Here is a 25,743-nt window from a genome sequence, read left to right on the forward strand (position 1 = left end):
CCATCTTTCAGTTATACATTATTTAACCGGCCTTATTATTGTATTTATTCCCTTGTCCTTTAAATTCAGTTTAGCACTTCTAATATCTAATAAATAAGTATAAATCTGTGTCACATATTTAATCATTCATTTATTCAACCAATATTTGTCATCAGCTCACTATGATGTTCATTATAGGCCAAGATTTACTGGAATACTGGGGATATATTAAAAAATCTGCCTCTATATCAAGTTATTTATTTATATCAATTTTTCCAATTTAGAAGTTGTAAGTATAAAGTCATACTGTTCATCTTATTTATAAGACAACCTCTCAATTGTTTATCACTTAAAAACCTTTATCTTTATAACTTTTATCTTATATAATTTTCCAACAATTCCATGGTCTCTCCTAAATGTTACAGTTGACTCAGGACTTGGCAGCTATCATCAATCAACAATAATTTGTTTAGCACCAAATATGTGCTCACTACTCTGCTTAGCACTTTTGGGCACACAGGGAAAAGTGTTACAGCCCAGCTGTATCTTTCAGTGTCATTAGAGACTATTCATTATATTGCATTTGGCAGCCTCCACTTTTTGTTATTTTTATGATTGAATTATTTTGGATTTTTAATAACTTCTAGTTCCTCATCACTTGTATTAGAATAAATTATAGAATAGATGTTCAAAGTTGTTGCTTTATTTTTCTGAGCATGACTAATATAAGAAAATCTCATGACTTTTCATTTCATTTCATCAAAACAAGAATTCCTTATTAAGTAAAAGTAAATCCAAGCAGTCACAGGGATTTGGTGCCTGAGATTCAGTGAAGAATAAAATAAAATAATTGTGAATTTTTCATAAAGCAAACATAAGTTTTATTTTTTCCCAGAATTACTCAATGACATTCATCTGGAATTTAGGAAAACATTTTGCCAAATTCCAGATGAATTTCATTGTGTGATTGATCTGGAATTTAACATTTTGCTGAATTTAATAATTTACTAAATGTTGCTGGATGTATAATTTTATCTGGAAAATATATAATGTGGCATCTCTTATGCAGAGGATAGAATATTAGTGTTAAACAGAATTGGTTTGAACCCTGGCTTTGCAAATTACTAGCTGTGGTTGCTTAGGCAAGCTATGTATCTCCCCTGAGCCTCATCTCACTATTAAAAATAAAAAAAGCTAGAATTCAAACGCAGTCTTTTTTATTTCGAATTATATTAACTCTAAACTTGGCATGAGCATGTTTGCAGAAAGCCCAATGTCTCCTCCCATCGTCCAAGATTCCTAGAGAATTGCTCCATCTAATGTAATCTGCCCTGCTTCCAAATGCCAGGCTCAGAGAAAACCAGGAAGTTCATCCATTGATTTCTGTCACTGTACACACAGCCGCTATGGAAAAATAGTTCCCAGCACATTCTGACTGGTGATTTTGCATGCTACTGAAACGGATTCCTCAACACTTGCGAGCTTCATGATTCCATCTGTCATGTAGAAGCACCTCAAGCCAGTGTTCCTACATGTCCACCATGATGCAGTAGCCAGGACAGGAAAGGCTGCCAGGTTCAGCCCTTCTGCAGGAGCCTCTAAACCACAGTTCTGAGCCTGGCCAGGCTCTCCTTTGCCTCATGGTGACCTATTTGGGGCTTCTGATAGCCTTTCCTGCCAGCAGCCTCAGTCAAGAACAGAAATACTTCAAAGAGGTTCCGGTAGCATTAAAATCACAAAAGGATCCTTCTCCAACAACCCCAAATGACCCCTTGGAAAATTTGCTAACACCTCTGTGACCCAGTCTTGAGGAGGCTTGAGTCAGCCATAATTTAGCAGATCATAAAAGGACCTATTATTACCTTCCCCCAGGGAAATAGATACCTCCTAGGTGACTAGAGGCAAGTAAAGTGACTGTTTAAAGTAAAGTTCTTTCTAGGTTTAAGTTGACTAGCAAAGCTTCTCTTTCTTTTATGTTCTGCCTCATCACATATATCATACATCGTGCTATTGTTAGGATTAATGAGATGACATATGTAAAGTACCCACTACATATTAGGCACTTTATACATGTTAATTTTCTCTCTTGTTCGATATTCTTAATTTTTAGTTTAGATCTTCATTGCTATTTTTCATTTTCACTATATCCCACATGAGATTATAAAATCTATAGAGGAAGGGAGTTATGTCTTATATATCTTTCACATCCACAGATTATTTAGTATAATTCCTTGCAGCTACATGTTAGTTGCTATATAATTATTATTTCAGTGAATACTTTGAGATTGATTTTTTCCATATGTAGATAATAAAATCTGCTTTTTAAATTTCTTTGTGTGACTTTCTGCTATGAAAGTTATTATTCTGAGAAGAAGCTTGGCAAGGAAAGGAGATGAATTTCTAATCCAACTATTTGCATTTTGATAACTGAATCACCCATCAGTCAATAACACTTAAATTGCTTAGAAATTTTCTTGAACACTTGAAATAATGGGTTCCCTTCTTTCTCAGAAATGGTGAGGCAAGAATACATTTGTAAGAGGCATACTGTTGCAATGAAAACAACCTAAAGAAACTGAAATTTGAATTCTGAATCTCCACTGATACTGGCAAGGGAACAGGCAAGTTGTTTAGTGATCCTCATTTGGCAAAAAGGGGATGACAATGAAAAGATCATTATAAGGATTACAGAAAATACATGCATACTGTCCTGTGATAGGAACTCTTTAATTTAAAAAATGCACACACATGTTGAAAAAGTTGGAAAATAAGAGAAATATCTCATAATCTCATATCTCGTGGATAAGCTTTTGTTAACATTTTGAGATATTTTGAGTTCATATATGCCTAAATTTTAATATCCTATTTTTTACTTCATGTTTCATTGTGTTGAATTTTGAACTTTTCCATATTGTAAATTCTTCAAAAATATTATTTTAATGCTATACTTTATATAATGTGGACATTTCTCATGGTTATACCAAATTTTTTCTATTGTTTAACTTAAAACAATTATATTATCATCTTTGTAAAGTTTCCATATTTCTGTATATTTCCTTGGAAAATATGATGGGAACACGTGGAAGAGTCTTACTTTTTAGATTTATACCTTTGATATCTGCTAACTTAACATTTCTTCTTCCATCTAATCTTGAAATACCTCCACAGACCCATGACTTGTATAAATCTATTATTTTGCTGACGTTCCCACATGTGTGCTGCCCAGGACTAGTGTTAATAGTATGCACTTCGCCTATATTGAGGAAGTCTAGCGGCTGCATGCCTCTCTGCTTCCTTCTAGCTGCAAATTCTAGTACATGGAAAGACTTGTGCAATACGTGTGACTCCTGCTCTTAAGGTCCAGACCCAATTGGCCTTTGAGATTTGTCACATCCGGCTGATGCCCCTTGCTGCCTCTAAAAGGCAACACAGATGAACTTCAGGAGCCAGGGAATCTCCCCGACAACTTCCTGCAGTGGGCAGTGTTATGGATAGGAAGCCACATGCCCAACTTGACCCAGTGAGCTGTTACCACCTTTATGATATGATCACTTCATTCTACCAGAAGAGCTCTTAGAAAACTTGACCCCTAGATTAGAGCTTTCAATTAACATCTATGGAGAATTCAAATGAATAGGCACTAGGAATTTTCTCAGCACATCACTATCTCCCTTAGAAAAATAGACTGCTTTGTCCTCTTCTCCCTGCCTGTATGTACCTCCTTGCCTTCTCACTGCTGTCCAGACTTTGGACCCTGGCAGCACTGAAAATACCAGGGATACTGTTGCCCAGTAAAGTGCAGGCAAGAAGGGTGTACAGCACCCCTCATTCAAAACCACTTTCCAATCTTAGGGGAGAATTTTCTGTCCACATCTCCTGTACCACCGCAAACCAACACAAGAAAGGGTACAATGTGAATCTTTTTTTCTCCATACATTCTTCTCTCCAAGTCTGTTTCTGAAGCCCCTTTAAAAATCTTTTCCATGTTAAAAGATCCCCCAAAACTAATTCTACCTAATTCACCTCAATGACCTTAACTCAAACTCAAGGAAGCCCGTTGTAATAATTAAGGTCTGGGCTTTTATTCTCAGTCAGCCAAGGATTGTCTTCATAGAATCCCTGCGTTTTAGTCTCAGCCACAGTTTGTAAAAGAGAGGCTTTCCGGTAGTCTATGCCTGGGGTTAGGAAAGAACACTTTCCTCAAATTCTTTATTTCGTATTCTTACAACAATTTTGTTATTACTTGTTTTGGTTAACATTAATAACTACCCTTTTTAAGTGCTCTGTTTCACAAATTTAACATTTGCACACATTGATGCCTATGATAGATATTTAGTTTGTCAACCTTTTTTGTTTTATATTTTAGCAAATGAAAAGAGACTCACTTTTAATGTGGCATCAGTTACCTTTGATTTTGCTTAACCCATATCATTGTCTTATTTCCAGAGATGGTTTATCACCTTGTTCCTGACAATATGTATACGCAGAGTAATTGCTCACCTCAATTACCAAAATATGTCCCAAATTCTCTGCTACGGTCTAAAATTCCCGTGGTTAAATTTACCATTTAATTTTCTTTGTAAAATTTTTCTTTGAAAAATTTGTAAAAAAATTTCTTTGAAATTGTTCTTTGTAACCAAAGTTGGATCATTTTCTCTACTAGACCAGTTAAAATACATGTGGGCACTGAATTTTTCTTTTGATGAAGGGATGTTGATTCAGTTATCAGACTAGCTTAGGAATAAATTTGGGTGGAACTAAGAAATACATGTAGACTATTCCTTTAAATATTGTAGTCATATACCTATATTTCATTACTCTAAAGTCTACAATGTTCATTTACATTTATAATCATTTTTAACCTTCACAAAAAACTGTGAATTATGTAGCTTGTGCACAGAGCTAATAAATAGTAGAAACTACAAGATAATGTACCACTTTGTTAGGATATGCAAAAATGGTCTCCAAAAATATACTACATGTCAGAAAGTATCCTACCCACATCTTCCCACTGAGCACTGGAAATGATGGCTGACTGCATGATATTTCAATGATTGGGAGAGATGTTTATATTGATGTAAATAAAATAAGGGCTGAAACTCCTGAAGATGTAGTCTGATCAATCTACTCATGTTTCAGAGTACTTGCTATGGGCTCAGCACTGTTTAGAGTTTTATGGGCCATTCAAAAGAACACAATGTTGTTCTATTTATCAAATAGCTCATAATCTGTGTGAGGAAATCAATTTAACCTGAAGAATTATTAGAAAAAATAATCAAGAATTCATAGAAAACAATTAATATTAGGGTTTGGAGCACTGATCATCTAGGAATTCCGAAAAGGCAAAGAACAATAGGGGCTGGAGTCCTCAGAGGATGATTCCTTGAGGAAATAACACATGAGTTGAGCTTTGGGGAGAAATGGGACCCAGCAGCACCCAAATCTCAGCACCTCCACCCACTTTTTAATTTTGTTTGGAATGTTACCTAAACTCCTTGAACCACACATGTTGACAGTGGTAAAATGAGGAGGCAATGCTTACTTTACTTATTGTGACTATTAAGTAAGATGTTTTATAGAAAATACAAGTGCTTGATAATAACAAAAATCTCCATTTTTTTTTACTTTTAAAATCTGTTATTTAAACTTGTTTACTATTTAATGACTTTTATTTCTCTTTGTTTTCTTCTCTGGACATGTAAAAGGAGGTAATGAAAACATTCAAGAAGGCAGAAAATGAAAATTATTGTAAACCACAGCACTAAAATAATAGATACAGAAAGCCTTGAGGACACAGACTTATCTGTGGGTTAGTGGAAAAAATAAATTCTTGATTTTCAAAGACTACCTCTCTTCTACTTTCTATCTTGATATACAATTATTTGTCTTATATTTATTATTGAACTATGAGGTGTTGACTTTTGTGGGTCTTTTTAGTTTTAATTGTTTATTTTTATCCTCCAAGACCCTTGGCAAAATTCCTTGCATATAGTTTTTTAGGAAATGTTATTCATTTGTGTATTCATTAAGTAAATATTTCTTCAGCAGTGAAGGAAACCAAAAATATTTCACCCGAAAATATATTTATTTGACCTGTTTTGAGATGGCTATTCAGACAGGTTACAGACCGCAGGAATAGCTCTGAAAAGCTTCCCTTTGTGGGGGGAGATTTGCATTTGTAGGGAAAATCTACATTAGTGAAATAAACAGCCAAGCTTTCTCTGGAGTCCTCCTTAGCCTCATCTAAAAAAGATTAACTCACAGAAAAAAAGAGACTCAGTCTAACAATCTTAAAGATCTGATTGAAAAACTGTTACCACAGGCTAGCGTCTCATCTTTCTGAGGGCTGCTACCTGTGAGCCTTCATCTGAGTAACAAGACCATCTTGCTAGCCACGCCTTTCCTCCTTTCCCTTCTGTAACCTGTCTTGCCATGCTCCAATCCTTTATTTTTTCTGTAACCTCAGGATGGTATACAAACTTCAACTATCTGGCTCTTCTTTTGAGTCCCACACTTTATGCATGGTTCCGGTGTCCATATGCACATTAAAATAAATTTGTATGCTTTTTTCCCCTGTTAGTCTGTCTTTTGTTACAGAAGTGTCCCAACTAAGAACCTATGAGAGTTAGGGAAAGAAATTACGTATTTTGTCCCCGTCAGCACCTACCTGTGGGAAAAAAAAAAAAAAATCAGGTTGTATATGTAATGTGGAACCAGGTCATGAAATACTTTGGACTCTGACATCAACATTTTAAACTTATAAGATAAACAATAATGGCCTTATCTCTTTCTGTCACTCCAAATTATGCCTTACTCTAGCATTCTTCAAAGAGCATAAGCCAAGCTGTGTCATCCTTTAGTACTTCTTTTATGTGGCTTCCTCTTCCTGGAATCTCTCCCCTGTCTGCCACCTGGAAAATATCTACTCTTGTCCCAGCACTTAGATGAATGAAACCTTTTCTGACCTTCTTCTTCCCCACCCCTTCAGGGAGGTTATTCTAGTTTCTCCTTTCTGCTTGCTCTGAAGCTAGTACTTATTTTTATCACAGCCCTATAACATTATTCCATCCATTCATTCAAATCTTTTTCTATTATAATGTAGTACTATTAGACCGCAATTACTTTTGCACCAACCTAATACATTAGAAATGTAAATACTAGGGAAGTGGTGGTAAGAGGGAAACTCATTTGCATAAATTTAGGTCATTTCTCTTGTACATACCTAGTAAGTGTTCCACAATTCAAGGTTTTACCCAGATGTGCGTACAACCTGAAAATCTTCAGGATGCTGGCAAAATAAGAAATTTAGTTTAATAACCCTATCATTGTACAATGAGGAAACCAACTGAGATAAATAGGCTCATTCAGCAGCACTTTGCATGAATATTTTTTAGTTATGCCTGTAAGAGACAGCAACATTATTTTTGTATTGCTGAAGTGCTTTGAGAGTAATGCCCTGGTGACAGCATAAACAAAATACAAAGGCCAGTTTGTTTTTATATATAAATGGGGGATTGTTGGTGAAGAGTTGTGCCAGCCAGTACAGAGTGGAATAGTGTTTTATTCCTCTCAAGATAGATAGATGGCTGAATTGCCCGAGTTCCTGCTGTTTTATAGCCTGCCCCTTGAATTTAATAATGAATAACTACTCTTTTTTTTTTTTTTGCATGGTTGGTGAGGAAATATATAATTTAAATGAAACTGAACAAATAATATTGTCACTAAAAATATGTTCACCTGGTATTTTACCTAAATGATATATTGCCAAAAATATTAAATATCCTATTTATTAAACATTATGGGGTTTTCAAAGTAAATTATGTCTTTATTAAAATGGAACGGACACCTTGTTAATGCATTACACTTTTAAAATGTACAGAGGATTACAGCACAGAGAGATGCAGAAAAGTTACTATAATTCTGAAAAAAGAGATGGGAAAGCTTACTTCTAGTAGCTCCCATTGGGAAGGAGTGATTGGGAAAGGCTTCTCAAACAGAATAAACTTAAAAAGTGAGTCTGCCAATTGAGGAAGGAAGAATTACAAGAGAAGATTTGAGTGGAATCATGGAGGCCATTGCACACTATGAGAGAATTTTATTTTTGTTTGATAGATATAAAGGAGTTGTGATTATTAATTTTATGTGTCAATTTGGCTAGGCTATTGTACTTACTTAATCAAACACTAATTTAGGTATTGTTGTGGTGGTATTTTGTAGATGTGGGTAGCATCTGCAATCAGTTGATTTTAAGTAAAGCAGATTTCCCTCCATAATGAGGGAAGATCTCATCCAATCATGTGAAGGTCTTAAGAGAAAACTCTGAGGATTCTCAGATAGGAGAAAATTCTGCTTCAAGACTGTAGGATCACCTACTGCCAAGTTTTGAGCCTTTCAGCCAGCCTTGGGGATTTCTTACTTGCCAACCCTACACCCACATCCTCTGAACCAATTCCTTAAAATAAATCTCTGTAAACATGTCTACATGTATACACACAAACACACACACACACACACACACTTTTTTTTTTTGAGACAAAGTCTCGCTCTGTCGCCAGGCTGGAGTACAGTGGTGCGATTTTGGCTCACTGCAACACACACATTTTATTAAGCAGAATCTATACATTTAACAGAACCTATACGTATGGATTATATGTGTATATATATGAACATATATAGAATAATATACTTAAAATAGTTGTATTTAGAATATTTAAAATATATGTATTCTATTTATAGGCACATATATATAGGTTCTGTTGGTTCTGAAAAATACACACACACACACACACATATAATGCTTATTCTATTGTTTCTCCTAAAAACTAATAAATGGAATCAGGAGTTATAACAAGTTTTAAACCAAACTATATTTATTACCTTTCTGGCAGAAATTAGATTCTGTAATTTTAAGCTCTTATTGGTCATTAGTTTATGCCAGATTTATGCTACATGCTATACAGTAAACAGAAGCATAAAACAATGCCAGTTTTCAGGGATTTCTGCAATCATTGCTAACAGTTTTTATCACTTGTGTGTGGTAGGCAATGTGCTAAGTGTTTTTAAAATTTTTTACTTAAGTAATCAATGCAACATTCCTATAAGGTGGATATTTTTAACATAGATATTATTATATTTGTAATTTGACAGATGAATTAATTGAATTTACAGCTAGTAAATGTCATACCCAGTGCCAAACCTGGGCTATAATGCACGAAATATGTATTTTGCCACCAATGTGCACATCTGCTCATGTAATACAATTTGACTATGATCAATGCCCAGTGAACAATATAAAACCATGCTTTTAAATATTCATAAAGAAAAACATAAGTAGCTATATTTCTTGTAGAAAAGGGTTTCTAAGCACAGGAGGCTCCATGGGTTGTGGAAGGAGGCTACTGGCTTAACCAGTAACAACAGAGAAATAGGATAGAATGTGATGACCAGCTCTAAGAAACATTAAAGCAATCATGGCATTTCAAAACGTCAATTAGCCAACTTCAATTCATACTTTAATAGATTTGCTTCAGACCTTTAGACTAGGGCTCTTCAGAATATGGCTCTGTGACTAGTAACATCAGCCTCACCACTACCCGAGAGCTTGCTAGAAAAGCAAACTTGGAGACTTCATTCCAGATATTATATATCAAAATCTCTAGGAGTGGGGCCTAGAAATCTGTTTTAAACAGCTAAGTGATCTATGCTTAAGTTAAACTTCAAAAAGTACTGTACTAGAATAACAGGGCTGACAAAGAAGAGTGCCCTGATGCTGAGGTGAGCTTCCCCAGGGAAAGCAAAATGAAGACATCAAGCTGGAGTGAACTAGAATTAATAATGGTTAATGAATGTTCTGTCTTAGGCATCTTGCAAGGTGGGAATCTGGGACAGAAATAACTTCAGGAGGGACAGAACTTAAGGAGAGTCATGGAGAAAATGAAATTCTCTCACTTAAGTGAAAATGAGTTTGGACAAAAGTCAGAACGGTAACACCACATAGGCCAAAAAGGTCAGGATTGTGTGTGTCTAGGATCAAAGCAAAGTTAACAATGAGGACAAAGCTTGGCAAGCCAAGGAGACAAAAGTCCTGGGACAAAAGAATCGCTATTCTCAAGAGAAACTAAAGATGTAAGAATTCATAGCCACAGGTCTGAAGTTGAATATAAACTAATTATTTGGAAGCAGGCAGCCCACATCTATTAGTTCAACCATCTCACAGTTGTCAATTCCCTATCTTATTGGCACCTAATAAAATTATATCTTGTGCCACTGATGCATTCACCTATTAATTCAAAAAATATTTTTGGCACCCACTATGTGCCCAATACAGTGATAAATAGCAGAGATACGAGGGTAAGTGAGACAAATGTGATCCCAGACATCAGGAGAGAGACATTGAATAAATAATTACACAAGTAAGTATTTAATAACAATTATTCTAAGTTCTACCTAGAAAAAGTATGGATATTGTGAGTATCACAGGACACCTAACCTATTCTGCAAGGAAGACTGGTGGGAATATGATCTGGGAGTTTTTCAGAGGAAGTAAATTTTAAATAACAACCTCAGATAAGGTGTTAGCTAAGAAAAGAACTGGGGAAAAGCATCCTAGGCCAAAAGAGCAGCTTATGCAGAGACAGAGAGTATGTTAGGATAGAGTGGGAGGATGCCCTGGGTGACTGGAATGTAGTGAGTGGGGGGAAAAATAGCTGAAGATGAGGCTAGTGATGATACAGGACCTGCCATGGCCTGTTGAAGACATAGCATAGCATCATAAGTATAATAAGAAAACATTAAACATTTTTAAGCTAGTAAATAATGACGACACTGACATTGAGAATATTCTTCTAGGTGCTCTGATAGAGTTTTGGTACAGAGAAATCTTTTAGGAGTTTATTGCAATCATTCAAGCAAGGGAAAATGATAGCTTGGACTAGGTTAATGGCAGTGAGGAGAGAAAGAATACAATGGATTCGGTATATAGTTATGAAGTACAAAACAAGGTGCTAGTGTCCATAGAGGAAGAAGAAAATATAAACTATGACATCTAAGTGGCAGATGGGTGAAGACTGGTCCCATTAACTAGAATAGGGACAACTGGAAGATGATCCCATTTTACGGGAAAAGTCAAGAGTTCAATTGTGATTGCTTGAGTTTGAGATGCCTGTATATATACCCGAGTGTAATATAAAATATATAAGTGGGTTAATGAGTCTGGAGCTCAGAAAAGACTTTTGGACTGGAGATGTAAGTTTGGATGCATTATACATAATAGATCATATTATTAGAGTGGATGAAAATATCTAGGGAGAGAGGATGAAATGAGAAAAAATTTCTTATCCTTCAATCTTTAAAGCATGATAATAAAAATGTTGCACTGGGAAAGGAGACCGAAAATGAATGAACAGAGAAGCAAAAAGAAAAGGAGGAGAGCTTGTGTCTCAGAAGCCAGTTGAGATGTTCCTACTAAAGAGTCATTGATTGTGTGACACAGCCCCAGAGGTTTAATCAAATGGAGTGGGACAGACAGATTTGCTGTCTTTTGTTTTCCTATACTTTCTGTACTTTCTTAGTCAATCTTGCCCAACTAAAGACTTTTTTTCAGGCAAACAAAGCTGCACAAATTCATTGCCTATAGACCTGCAGCACAAATAATGGCAAAGGAAGTTCTTTAGGTGGATGATAGCAGAGGGTATTCCCCAGAGCAATGCATTATGAAGGCCCGAGGTATAAAAGTCTGTATTCTACCACTCAGCCATTAAAAAAAGAACAAGATCATATCCTTTGCAGGGACATGGATGGAACTGGAGGCCATTATGCTTAGCAAACTAACACAGGAACAGAAAACCAAATACTGCATGTTCTCACTTATAAGTGGGAGCTTAATGATGAGAACACATGGACACATAGAGAAGAACAACAGACACTGGGGCCCACCAGAGGGTGGAGGGTGGGAGGAGGAAAAAACTCAGGAAAAATAATTAATGAGTACTAGGCTTAATACCTGGGTGATGAGGAAATAATCTGTACAGCAAATCCCCATGACATAGGTTTACCTATTTAACAAACCTCCACATGTACCCCTGAACTTAAAATAAAAATTTTCAAAAAGTCCATATTACATCCACGCTACTCTCTAGTCAGAAGCAGAATGCAATATAAGCATAACATTCTAACTTATTTTTTAACTTTATATATATGTATACATAAAGATCAGTAAATTGAATTACTGTTCAAGTCTCTTAGGTTATTGGATCATTACTGAAGAAAAACAAGGTATTAAAAGGTTGTTGGAAACATGAGATTTGATAAATCATGGAAAATATATAGGAAAATACCAGTCACAAATAAATCTCATAATCTATAGCCTAATATTGTTTGATAATATATATAATAATAATAAAATCTATTACTTATAATCAGATGTATTATTTGAAGTTTGTTTAATTAATTGATATTTTTATACTTGGTAAAATCTATTATTGAGTAATTATTTAATAATCTATATACAATAAAATCCATCACTACATAGAATTTGCACTAAAATTACCTGTATGACCAAGACAGAGTATACAAAGGGTAAAATTATGATAAATACTGAAATTAAATTACCTTAAATGCCTGATGAGTTTATTTTTTCCTCTCAGCATTAAGAAGTTGGTAAAAGTTCATATAGAAATTAGCAAATACTTTAAAATGTGTCCCTTTTTTTTGGCAGAACATAACCCTTGTGTTTCCACTCTTGGCTCTCCTTGTGAGAGATAATATTTTCTGAATCATTGAGACCTGACAAAACAAAAGGCTTCAGAAAATCTGGCTAAATTCACCAGCCAGTCAATAAGTAAGCATTTATTATAAACCAATTTTATGCAAGCTGTGTACTAGATGTGTACAATACAGAAGCATAAAGCATGGTGCCAGCTTGCATAAAGTTTATATATTAATAGTAACTAACAACTAGGAGCACTTACTATATAGAAGCACTGTGCTTGGTATGTTTTTTCATGTTCTTTCATTTAATCAGTCCTTACAATATTTCCATGACATAGGCATTATTAGTAGTAGTAGTATTTTCATTTGAGAAATAAATACAGTGAGGTTTAATGAGCTTAGGTAACTTGGCTATGGACAAACAATAACTAAGCGTACAATATGACATTAAAGTCCAAAGTGTGAGAAATGAAAGTTCATGCTTTTAACAATAAATATACTCTCTCTCCCACTTTACAACTAATTGGGAAGGTGATATGGTTTGGTTCTGTGTCCCCACCTAAATCTCACCTTGAATTGTAATCCTTTTTATCCCTACGTGTCAAGGGTGGGATCAGGTGGAGGTAATTGGATCATGAGGGTGGTTTCCCTCATGCTGTTCTCATGACAGCGAGTTCTCACGACATCTGATGGTTTTATAAATGTCTGGCATTTCCTCTGCTTGCAATCACTCCATCCTGCCACCCTATGAAGAAGATGCCTACTTCTCCCTTGCCTTCTGCCATGATTGTAAGTTTCCTGAAGCCTCCCCAGCAATGCAGAACTGTGAGTCAATTAAAATTTTTTCTTTTATAAATTACCCAGTCTTGGGTATTTCTTCATAGTAGTGTGAGAATGGACTAATGCAGAAGGTAAGGAAGATACATTTGAAATAATGAATAATACAAGTTAGGAGGAAAAAATGTTCTTTAATTATCCTTATTAAAATATAATATTCTCTACTGTTAAGCAATATTTGTGAAATTATTAAATTAAAAAATCAGCAGGCTTCCCAGCCAACTGAGGTTTTCTCACTTTTGATAGAGAAGAAAAGTGACGGCTTAATCATTGAGAGTACAGACATAGATCATACCCTGGAAACAAAAAGTTAGAAAGGTTAAAGGCATAAAGCGTTTTCAACATATCTGGCAGTCATCTCCACATCAGATGAACACATCAGCCTTAACAACTAGAAAAATAGGAGCCAGCTAAGAACATTCTCAAAGAGCTGAGGAAAATCTCCCTGGAGAAAGCAAAGTGAAAACAACAGACTTATTAGAATTAATAACAGCTAATCAGTGTTCTGTGTTAGGTTGAGCATGAGCAGGAATCCATAACAGCAGAGAATTCAAGTAGGTTAGGGCATAGGTAGGATTGTGGAGATAAGAAAACTTTCCCACATAAGAATAAATGAGTTTGGACACAAAGTCAGAGCAGAATGTGGGTAACAGCAGGTCAAACTAGATTTTTTTTTTTTTTTTTAAGATAGATTTCACAAGCTAGGAAGGCAAAATCCTGGAAGAGAGAAGTAGCACAGATTTTTAGAGAGAAGAATAATAATAACAAATACCCTTAGCCAAAGGTTTGAAGTTAAAAGTGAACCATTTATTCAGCAGCAAGCATCTCAATTCTAGATGGTCAACTCCATCCCGGTAAATGGTAATTCAAAATTTAAAAATCAGATCATCTGACATTAGTGATAATATACATTGATTCATTTATCCATGCACTCAGCAAGTATCATTTGGTAACCTCTATGTGCCTATCACAGTGATAAACACCAGGCCTCTGATAAATGAAGGTCAAAATGAAACAATATGTTCTTTGCTGTAGTGGAAATTGCATTATAGTGGAAGAGTTAGGTATTAAATAAATAATTATAAAATTGGGTTGTTAATTATAGTTTTGATCAGAGCAATAGAGATAAGGTAGAATTTTGTGAGCATAAATTGAAGAAGGAAGTTTCCTAGTTTGCAAATAGTAAAGAAGATACAGTCTCAAATATGAGACTGTTAGCCAGGTAAACATTTGGAGAAACAGCACTCCTGACAGGCAGCGTAAGTTTCATGAGTTGGAAAAGAATAGGGAGATTGCCAGTGTGGCTGGAATGTGGTGAAGGAGGGGGAAAGAGAACAAGATGAGGCTAGAGGGTTGGTTAGGGGCCAACAGGATGTTTTATGCTATATTGAAGATTTAAAATATTAATCGTAGTGGGAAAACACATTTTGAGTCCAGTTGGTATGATGATATCCACATTTTTAAAAGACACTTTGAGGTGTTCTGATACAGTATTTGGTGTGAATTAGCAAGCAGGAGTGTGAATACGGGGAGATCATTTATAAGGCTATTTCAGGAGTCTAAGCAAGAGATAGATTATGAGGGCTCGAACTTGGTTATTGACAGTGAAGACCAAAAAAAAAAAAGTAGATGGAAGATGGATACAGTATACAATTAGGGGATAGAAAAAGGAATTGTAGCTGTAGGCATCAAACATGAGCAGATGGTGTAGGATGGTGCCATTTACTAGAAAAGGAAGAACTGAAGGAAGACCAGATTTTGGGAAAATATTGAGAGTTCAGTTATCTCAGAATGAAATAACCAAGTAGAAATATTAAGTGGATGTGTCTACAGTTAGGAAAAGATATCTTGGTTAGAGACAGAGTTTGAGTTCATCAGTATATACATGTTCTATAAAAGATGACATCTGTAACAGGAAGACAGAAGGAAATCCAAGTTTAGAAAAAGAAAGCTGAGTTTTGTATTGCCTGAATTTGAGATGTTTGTATGATATACAAGTGTAAATATTAAGTATGAGGTAACTTCAGTATGGTCATGAAAAATGGACTTAAAGGTAGAAAAAATATAAACTTTATTTCTCAAAATAAGCTCATCAATGACAAGACACTTTTGTAAGCAATGATAACAGCCATTTAGTCCATCTCTAAAGAACTAAGAGTCCTGGGAATTTAATCATGCCAATGCAGTCTTTTTTACATTATTAACTGAAGAAAAATGGGTGCCCTTTACAGACTTTTTAAGATTAGGAAACAAAAATAAGTCAGAAGGAGCCAAATCAGGACCATAAGATGTATGTCTGATGATTTCCCCTCAAAATCCTCCCCAAATTATGCTTGTTTGATGAGAAGGATGAACAAAAAAAGCATTGGCATGGTGAAAGACTCTATGGTGAAGATTTCCCAGACACTTTTCTGCTAAAGCTTTGGCTAACTTTTCAAAACACTCTCATAAAAAGCAGATATTATCATTCTCGGCACTCCTGAAAGTCAGTAAGCAAAATGCCTTGAGCATGCCAGAAACTGTTGCCATGAACTTTGCTCTTGGCCAGCCTGTTTTGCTTTGACTAGACCACTTCCACCTTGCTTTGATTATCTTTGTCTTTGTCTTCAGAATTTTACTTGTAAAGCCATGTTCTGAATCCTGTCAAAATTGTTTGAAGAAATGCTTTAGAGTCTTGATCCCACTTGTTTAAAATTTCCATTGAAAGCTCTGCTGTTATCTGCAGCTGACCTGGGTGCAATGGTTTGGGCACCTGAGTGGAAATTTTGCTCAACTTTAATTTTTCAGTCAGAATTGTGTAAGCTGAACCAATTAATATATCTATCGTGTTGGCTACTGTTTCTTCTGTTAATTGTAGATCTCTTCAGTTAGGGCATGAACAAGACCGAATGTTTTCCTCACAAATTGTTGTGGATGGTATGTCACTGCAGGCTTCATCTTCAACATTGTCTCATCCCTTCTTAAAATGAGTTATTCATTTGTAAACTGCCTATTTGTGGGGAGGCATTGTCCCCGTAAACTTTTTGAAGAGCATCAGTGATTTCACCATTCTTCCACCCAAGCTTTACCCTGAATTTAATGTTTAATTTTGCTTTAATTTTAGCAGAATTCAAGTTGCTCTGATAGGGTCTCTTTTCAAACTGATGTTTTATCCTTCTTAGTGTCTCAAACTAGATCCTGTTTAGACATGTTTTAACAAGCTAGTACAACTTTATTTTGATGCAAAAAAAAATTGAAACCTATGCTTAGATTTTCACAATATGCATTTTTGAAGACCCCCTTGTATGTAATTTGCCTAACGGTCTGAATTTCAGAAAAGAAATTTTGGCTAGGCATATAAGTTTGAATTTATTATATGTGATCTTTCAAGTTACAAGAGTAGATGAGAATATCTAGGGAGAGAACATGAAGGAGAAGAGGAGAGGGGAAGAGGGAAGAGGAGAGGAATGACGAGAAGGATACAGGAAGGGAGGAGAGGAGAAGGAAGGGGAAGGAGAAGATAGGGGAGATAACTTTGGACCACAGATCTTTGAGGGAAGATAAAGTACATCCGCTTTAAGGGCATTAAGCTGATCTTAATACCTGATCACTTACAAGACAACAAGCTATGATTCACTTACGATTACCTACCAAGAGTTACTGCATGGTGCAGGTAAAGGAGGTATGGTTGAGTGCGCTCACTAGGCTAATTTATCTAGTTCCAAACTTTACTGCTGCTAATTGCTCTAGAGACTACTGAACGTGGTAATGTGACTCTCATTAAATGAATAAAATAATTCCAAGTGACTTGTACTTCTAGACTTTGTTCTGGAAGTTACATAGAAGAAAAGACAGATCAGGTAAAAGCAGTGATTAGGTTGTGGGCTTTGAAATTTCCAGCTATTCCTTTGAATATAACAGTAATAATATTGAAGTAGGAAAGGTGTAACATTTATAAATGTTAATAAAATTTAAAACAAATGTTGACAAGATATGTGTACATAAACAGTTCACAAGCCATCTGCCATTTTACGAATGCTAGTCATTTTCTTTAATAATTCCATAAAATTTTATTTCAGGTACTATTGCCATTTCGCAGTTGTTGTTTTGGAAACCCCTGAAGAGACTGTATGTTTGAAAATAAGGTTGGGAAACCAGTTTAATATTCCACTGGTACAAGAGCAGATGGTTGCCTGACTCCGTATTAGATTGAGGGATTGCAGTCACATGCCTCTGTTAATAACAGGATGGGATTGATGGCTAGAGGGGAGGGTAAGATTTAAGATGCATCAAGAGAGCAGGGCTTAGGGTAGGAAAGGCAAATGTTAATGGATTCAGGTTATAGGGTCTTCAGAATTTTATCTCAGGGTAACTGGAGCACAGTGGACTGGCTATTTTTACCATTTTAAGAGATCTTTATTTTTTTTTTTAAATGTATAGGCCAAATTTCTCTCCAGCATTACACTCCTTTGGCCTAAAGAAATAATTTTAATATTTCTTGTAAGTCAGGTGCATTGGAAATGCATTATCTCAGTCTTTTTTTTTTAATCTGAAAAATGTCTTTATTTTGCCTGTATTTTTGAAAGACTTTCACTGCGTATCAGATTATGGATTGACAGTTGTTTTTATTGTTGCTGTTGTTTCCTTCTTCAAAGATATCACTGCAGTGTCTTCTGGTGTACACAGTTACTGACGAAAACGTCTGACTTTAATGTTTGTTCCTTGGTGCACAATACATTTTTCCATATTCTCACTGCCTTTAATATATTTTTAATTTTTATTTTCATCAGTGTGACTATGATGTATCTATGTGTTGTATTTGTTTATTCTGGTATTTATAATATTTGAGGTTCTCTGAGCTTCTTGGATATGTGGTTTATTGTATTTTCTTCTTTTTGGAACATTTTCAACAATTATCATCTCAAATATTTCTTCTACCCCCTTTTCCCTCTTTTCTTCTGGACTTTTACACGACTGATATTTACCATCTGATATTGTTCCAGAGTCCTTGGAAGCTCTGTGCTATGTTTTTCTCCCCACCATTTTTCCTTCTATGTGTCAATTTGGGTGATTTCTATTAAGCTATCCTTAAGTTCATTGAATGTTTCCTGAGCTGTATCAAGTGTACTGGTTGGTCTATCAAAGAAATTCTTAATTTGTAATATTATCTTCTTAAAAAAAAAGTCTAGTACTTCCATTTGACTCTTACGTAAAGTTTCCATCTTCCTGCTTAAATTCTCACTATGTTAAGGAAGGTTTCCCACTGTCCCCTTTATATCCTTTAGCATTTTAATCGCTGATATTTTAAATTCTCTATCTGATAGTTTCAGTATCTGAGCTATCTCTGAGTTTGGTTTAGTTGGTTACTTTGCTTTTGAAAATAGGTTGCTGGATCAAGAAAATGTGGCACACATACACTATGGAATACTATGCAGCCATAAAAAATGATGAGTTCATGTCCTTTGTAGGGACATGGATGAAATTGGAAATCATCATTCTCAGTAAACTATCGCAAGAACAAAAAACCAAACACCGTGTATTCTCACTCATAGGTGGGAATTGAACAATGAGAACACATGGACACAGGAAGGGGAACATCACACTCTGGGAACTGTTGTGGGGTGGGGGGAGGGGGGAGGGATAGCTTTAGGAGATATACCTAATGCTGAATGACGAGTTAATGGGTGCAGCACACCAGCATGGCACATGTATACATATGTAACTAACCTGCACATTGTGCACATGTACCCTAAAACTTAAAGTAAAATAATAATAAAATAAAAAAAGAAAATAGGTTGCTCTGTGTGTGTATGTGTGTGTATCTCATAAATTTGAATGGTAAACATTGTATATGGAACAGTAGAGGCTGAGGTCAATGGTATTTATACCTGAAAATGAGCAGGCCCCTTCTATTGGGTTGTTAGAGTGTGGAAGGAGATCTGAATTTTTAGTTTTTTCTTACTCTGGCTATCTTCAATGGGACACAGGCTTCAAATTTCTCTAGCGTGGCCTGATGCTTAGAGAGAAGGTTGGGTTGCTATTGCTTGTTTGTTTTCTTTCCCATTTTTTAAACCAATGTTGTAATTTGCTCCCATCTGTTCCCTTTGCCCAGATGATATCTCTCTCCATGTTCTTTACTGCCCTCCAAAGGTAGAACGCTGTTGCTTGATAAGTGCTAGGTTATATTGGAGTACACGGATAACAGGCTCTCTATTCTGCTCTAATCTCAGCCTTAAAGAGCTCCTGTGTGCCTGTGCTTCAAGAGTGCGGGTTGTTCAGCATTTCTGCCCCTCCTCCCCATGAAGGCCAAGCTACCTTATATATGCAACTGGTCTTGGCAGAGAGTTTCCCGCCAATCCTTTAGCAATAAGAGATTTCAACTTGCTATTTGGTATTGCTGTAGAAGCCTAGATCCAAGTCCTCCCCCAGAGAGAAGAGTGGTTTTATTTGTTTGTTTGTTTTTACCATTCCCCCAGCCATAATGTGTCTCTTTGTTCTGTGGTTATGAGACCTTACCCACCCGCTAATGTCATAAAATGTTTCTTTTGTAAGAGAGGAGAGTTCAGGGAAGTGCATGGCATCACATTCCTATTCCTCCACAGTTCCCAATCATTTCCCACCCAAATGGACCACTGGTGGGGGCTCTCTGGTCTCCTTCCCTAACGCCAATCTTCTTTATGAGCACTTGAAAAATATCTTTGGAGCTTGCAAGTGATTAAAGCATTTCTTTTTGTCAGATGTCCCGAGCTATTTCTGATTGACATGGTAGCCCATATGGCCTCTGCAGATCTTTAAAATTTTAGCTAATTAAGTCTCAATCACACACATATTGTCCCTAGTGTGGCACTTCTTTCTCCCATACTCCACCACTAGTGAGACAGTTTGTGTGCCCTGCTTTTCCTTGGAGGAACTTGTCCCTTTTTCACTTATGGGTTACATGATTACCTTGTAGTCTGAGCTGTCTGACAAACAATAAAATCATTATTTTCTAATTTATTCAGTTTTTTCATAGTTATGGTAAAAGCAATATTCTCTCAGCTTTCTACATCCTAAATGAAGGCAAGTTATAGGACTTTTTTGACTATCAGTCATATTGATGTAGAGCAGCCACACTATACCAAGCACAGAAAAGGTACAGAATAGTGATAATTCATACAAAATAATCACTGATTCTATACCGGGAAAGGACCCTAAAGGATGGATACTTACCTTGGGCTGGGATCAAGAAGTATAAAATCCCTGGAAATGAAATAACATATATTCCCTCCTCTATAGCTCTTCATTCCTTCCTACTTCACCTCCTCACTTCTGACATACACTTGCAAGAAAAGGGGGTGTCCACATCATATAAACGGCTCCCTCAATTATTATTATTATTATTATTATTATTATTATTATTATTATACCCCTCCTCTTTTTATCACCATCCCTACATGGTGAGTAGTTCTCTAGTCTAGAGCATATGGACCAGAGACTTGATCACCAACAGAGCTAACATAGTAGACATTTCCAAAGAGCTAGCATAAGGAGGGCAAAAGTGGCTCTAGCCTTGTCTAAAAGCTAGTGCTACCCTCTTCTTACATTTAAGATTTCTGCTGCACTAAAGGCCAAAGCCTCTCATTTTCAAGGACTCTGGAATAGTCCTGCAAGTGCTCTAAATGTAGAGTGATTAGAAGATCTTAGTTAATTAAGACGGATACAGGTTAGGAGTGGACTTCATAAGATCCTTCTCAGATCCCATCAGAACCTCAAAATTATTCTCTGTTCTTATGTTTCTTCAAGTGGAATCTATAATTCTTATCCTACTTTGTTAAGCCATTGTACTGTTTAAATTACGGTTGTGTATTTTTAGGTAACTACCTTATAAACCTATTCAACCGTAGGAAAAAGGCACATTTGGGGCTAATTTTAAATATAATTACCTTTAACATTTTCTTTTATCTCTTAATATCTTTTAATATTATTGTCATCCAGGAGGGATGGGAATTTAAAGAGGATGGTTCAAAGCATATTTATAGCTAACTTGCTTGCCTGTGATGAAGCAAATTTAACCACAATGATTTTCCAAATTCTTTGTTTACTTAGTATAACTGCCTTTGATAATTTCTTAATTTTCTTCCCTTAACTGTCAATGGTAAAAGTACAGATCTTTTGGAATAAGCATTCCCTGGGTATTCCTTTAGATTCAGTCATTGTTCAGTTGACCAAAGAGAACTTACTATAGCTCAACTTTTGCCTATCCATACTGGAACATTAGTTAAAATTTTGAGTTGACTGTGTTAAAATCAAAATTTTAAAACACTATTTTTTGGAGTTAGTTACAGTTAATTGTCTTTAAATCTCTCAAGTCATTGAATTGTGAGCTGAGATGTGCTGGTAAATGTGTAACAGCTGACTCTCCCAGGGAAAAGAGAAAACCCTAATGTGCAGCATTTGCTGATTTTGGTCATATAAATATTTCCACCATGGTTGATTCCAAGTTACCAACATGATGTCATCGAGCACCATGTAATTGGGAAGAGGTACTCAATAGCACACTGTTATACAGAATTTCCACCATACAGATAAAATAGGTGTAAAGAATCTCTATAGCATTAATAATATTAAAATGTATAGGAATGATATATTTTGAGTATTTAGCATTTTAAAAATATAATTTAAAGCTTATCATTTAATTATTAATGATGACTGTGATTTTTTTAAACAACCAGCTTGCAAAATTCCTGAAATTAAAATAGGCTTTTCCAAATTGTGACAGGCTGATCTCAACAAACCACTGGTTCTAAGCCTTTGAGGACAAGAGCTTTTAAATTCCCACCACCAGATTGGGTTTTGACTCACAGCCCACATTAGTGAACATTTGCGAAAGAAAGAGCTCAAGTCAAGGTTAGCCAATAGAAAACAAACAAACAAATAAACAAACAAACAAAAACCTAGGTATTATTCTTTGAATTCATACATCTGCATGGTCCAAACTGGTTTTTCTTTCACTTCCATTCCCTTGTTTTTCTTTGTGCATGTAATTTAGATTATTTTTCCAACATAATTATTACTGGATCATATAGTGGTCACTCTAGTCAAGAATTTTGCATTTGACAATTTTTCACCAAGAAGGCAGTCTAGATCATGTGTTATTCACATAAATTAGGAATTTTATTACCTACTTTAAATCAATTATCTATTTCTAATTGAAATATTGTGTATTTCTATATAAAGTAACACTTTGTTCAGAAAGATCCCTACAGCCATTCCCTAGAACTAAAATATTAGTTGTATTTTCAAGATATTTTTATGACTTCCTCTTTAATTTCATAGCACAGATGTCTGTGATGAAATTTTTTCCAGGAAATTACAGCTGCTAGTTTCAAGATAAAACTCCTTATGAAGAAGCAAAGTTGATTGATTACCTTATGCAATAACTCCACAAAATGAATGTTTTACAAAATAACTTGCTGGTACATTAATATCCTTCTCTGGGGGTTAGTTTGGGGCAGGAAATAAAATGTGTCCCAAAGTATGCATATCAAAAGGAGCTTATACAAAATCATCTTATTAAATGAATCAACAAATTTTACATCTTGAACCTATAGTCAAGTAAGAATGGAAAGAATATATATATATATATAAAACATTTGTTGGCCGGGCACAGTGGCTCACACCTGTAATCACAGCACTTTGGGAGGCCAAGGCAGGTGGATCACAAGGTCAGGAATTCAAGATCAGCCTGACTAGCATGACCTGTCTCTACTAAAAATATAAAATTAGCCAGGTGTGGTGGTGCACGCCTGTAATCCCAGCTACTCAAGAGGCTGAGGCAGGAGAATTGCTTGAACCTGGGAGGCAGAGGTTGCAGTGAGCCGAGATTGTGCCACTGCACTCCAGCCTGGGCAACAGAGCGAGACTGTCTCTCTCTCTCTCTCTCTCACACACACACACACACACACACACACACACAAATCAAAACTCATTTGTAAATGGCTCTATACATTTGGAGAATTTTAAAACGCTACAGATTGTTTTTAATAAAAATCAGGTGACACTAATCTCTATTCTTAGTCGTCAGGATAGTGGCTATCTTTGGGGCTGGTAGAGGATGGATTAGTGTGCATCATTAGTGTGAACAATATATACTTGTATGCTGTAATCATGGTATGGTTATTTTAAAAAATATATGCAAAAGTTTTTAGATAAGTACCTTTTTAATGATAATGAGGCTGAAACTCCATAAATGAAGCCTGTATTTTAAATCAAGTATTGTAGCGAATTTTGTTTGAGGCATTTATTCATTCACGCATTCCTATAATAAACCCTCTTTTATATTCTTCAGCTTTGTTGAGGTATACTTGACAAATAAAAATTTTATGTATTAAAGGTGTATATGAGTCACAAAGTGATGTTTTGATATCTACATACAAATTGCTAAATGATTTCCACAATAAAGTTTGTTAACATAGCCATCACCTCACATAGCTACCTTTTGTTCTTTTGTGCTGACAATATTTAAGATCTACTTTCTAAGAGAATTTCAAGTGTATAATACAGCATTATTAACTATAGTCACCATGTTTTACATGAGGTCTCTAGAACTTATTCATCTTACAACTGCCACGTTTGTACCCTTTGACCAACATCTCCCCATTTCCACCACGCCCTAACATCTAGTACCTAAACTTCGATTCTGTTTCTATAAGATTGATTTTTTTTTTAGATTTCACATATAAGTGAGATTACATAGTATTTATCTTTCTGTGTGTGACACTTCAGTTAGCATAATGTTCTCCAGGTTCATCCTAGTTGTTGCAAATGACAGGATTTCCTTCGTTTTCAAAATTGAGCTGGGATAGTGTCTCATGCCTGTAATTTCAGACCTTTGGGAGGCTAAGACTGGAGGATTGCTTGAGGGCAAGAGTTTGAAACTAGCTAGGCAACATAGTGAGACCTCATATCTACCAAATGTAAATAAATACATAAAGTAGCTAGGCATGGTGGTACATGACTGTAGTTCTAGCTACTCAGGAGGCTGAGGCAGGAACATCACTTGACCCCAGAGGTTTGAGGTTACAGTCAGCTACGATCATGGCACTGTACTCCAGCCTGGGTGACAGAATGAAAGCCTGTCTCTAAAAATAAATAACAAATAAAAATTGATTAATATTTAATTGCATATACATCAAATTTCTTTGTCCGTTCATTCATCAATGGACACTTAGGTTGTGTTCATGACTTAGTTATTGAGAATAATGCTGCAGTGAACATGGAAGTATAGATATTTCTTCAAGACAGTGATTAAATTTTCTTTAGATATACACCCTGAAATCGTATTGCTTGATAATATGGTCATTCTGTTTTTAATTTTTTTAGTATCATCCATAATGTATTACATAACCCTTTGCTGGTATTTTATAAAGACAACACAATATGCCTTTTGAAAACACTGAGGTGAGGATATTTGCATCTATGTTTATCAGAATTGGCCTGTAATTTTCTTTTCTTGTAGTGTGTTTATCTGGCTTTGGTATAAGGATAAAGCTGGCCTCATTAAAATGAGTTTGAAAATGTTCACTTCTCTATAATTTTTCAAACTGTTTGAGAAAGATTGGCGTAAATTCTTTTCTAAATGTTTGGTAGAATTCACCAGTAAAGTCATCCATTTCTGGGCTTTTTTTGATAGAAGATTTTTGATAACTGATTAGATTGCTTTACTTGTATTGGTCTGTTTAGATTTTCTATTTCATAATTCAATCTCGATACGTTGTATGCTTCTAGGAATTTATTGATTTCTTCTAGATTATCCAATTTGTTTGCATATAATTGTTCATAGTAGCCTCTTATAATCCTTTGTGTTTTGTAATATCACCTGTCATGTCCTTTTTCATTTCTCATTTTATTTGAGTCTTTTCTCCTTTTTCCTTCGTCTCACTAAAGGTTTGTCAACTTTATCTTTTCAAAAAAAAAAAAAAAAACTCTTAGTGTCATTGACGTTTTCTGTTGTTTTTCCATTTTCTATTTCACTTATTTCTGCTCTGATTTTGTTATTTTGTTTCTTTTACTAACTTTAGTCTTAGTTTGTTCTTCTTTTTCTCATTCCTTGAGGTATAATGTTAGGTTGTTTATGTGAGATCTTTCTTTTTTTTTAATGTAGACATCTATTGCCATAACTGTCTCCTTAGAACTGCTTTTGCTGCATCCCTTAAATTTTGGTATGTTGTGTTTTCATTTTTGTTTGTCTTAAGGTATTTT

The 25,743-nt window shown here is 35.4% G+C and overlaps 1 protein-coding gene across 2 annotated transcripts in view; it reads left to right on the forward strand.

Moving 5' to 3' along the window:
• CNTN1 (contactin 1) overlaps positions 1–25,743 on the forward strand; it is a 382,939-nt gene that overhangs the window by 94,276 nt on the left and 262,920 nt on the right. The window lies entirely within an intron of this gene.

The sequence above is a fragment of the Pongo pygmaeus genome, chromosome 10 (assembly GCF_028885625.2).
Source record: "Pongo pygmaeus isolate AG05252 chromosome 10, NHGRI_mPonPyg2-v2.0_pri, whole genome shotgun sequence".
Classification (NCBI taxonomy): Eukaryota; Metazoa; Chordata; class Mammalia; order Primates; family Hominidae; genus Pongo; species Pongo pygmaeus.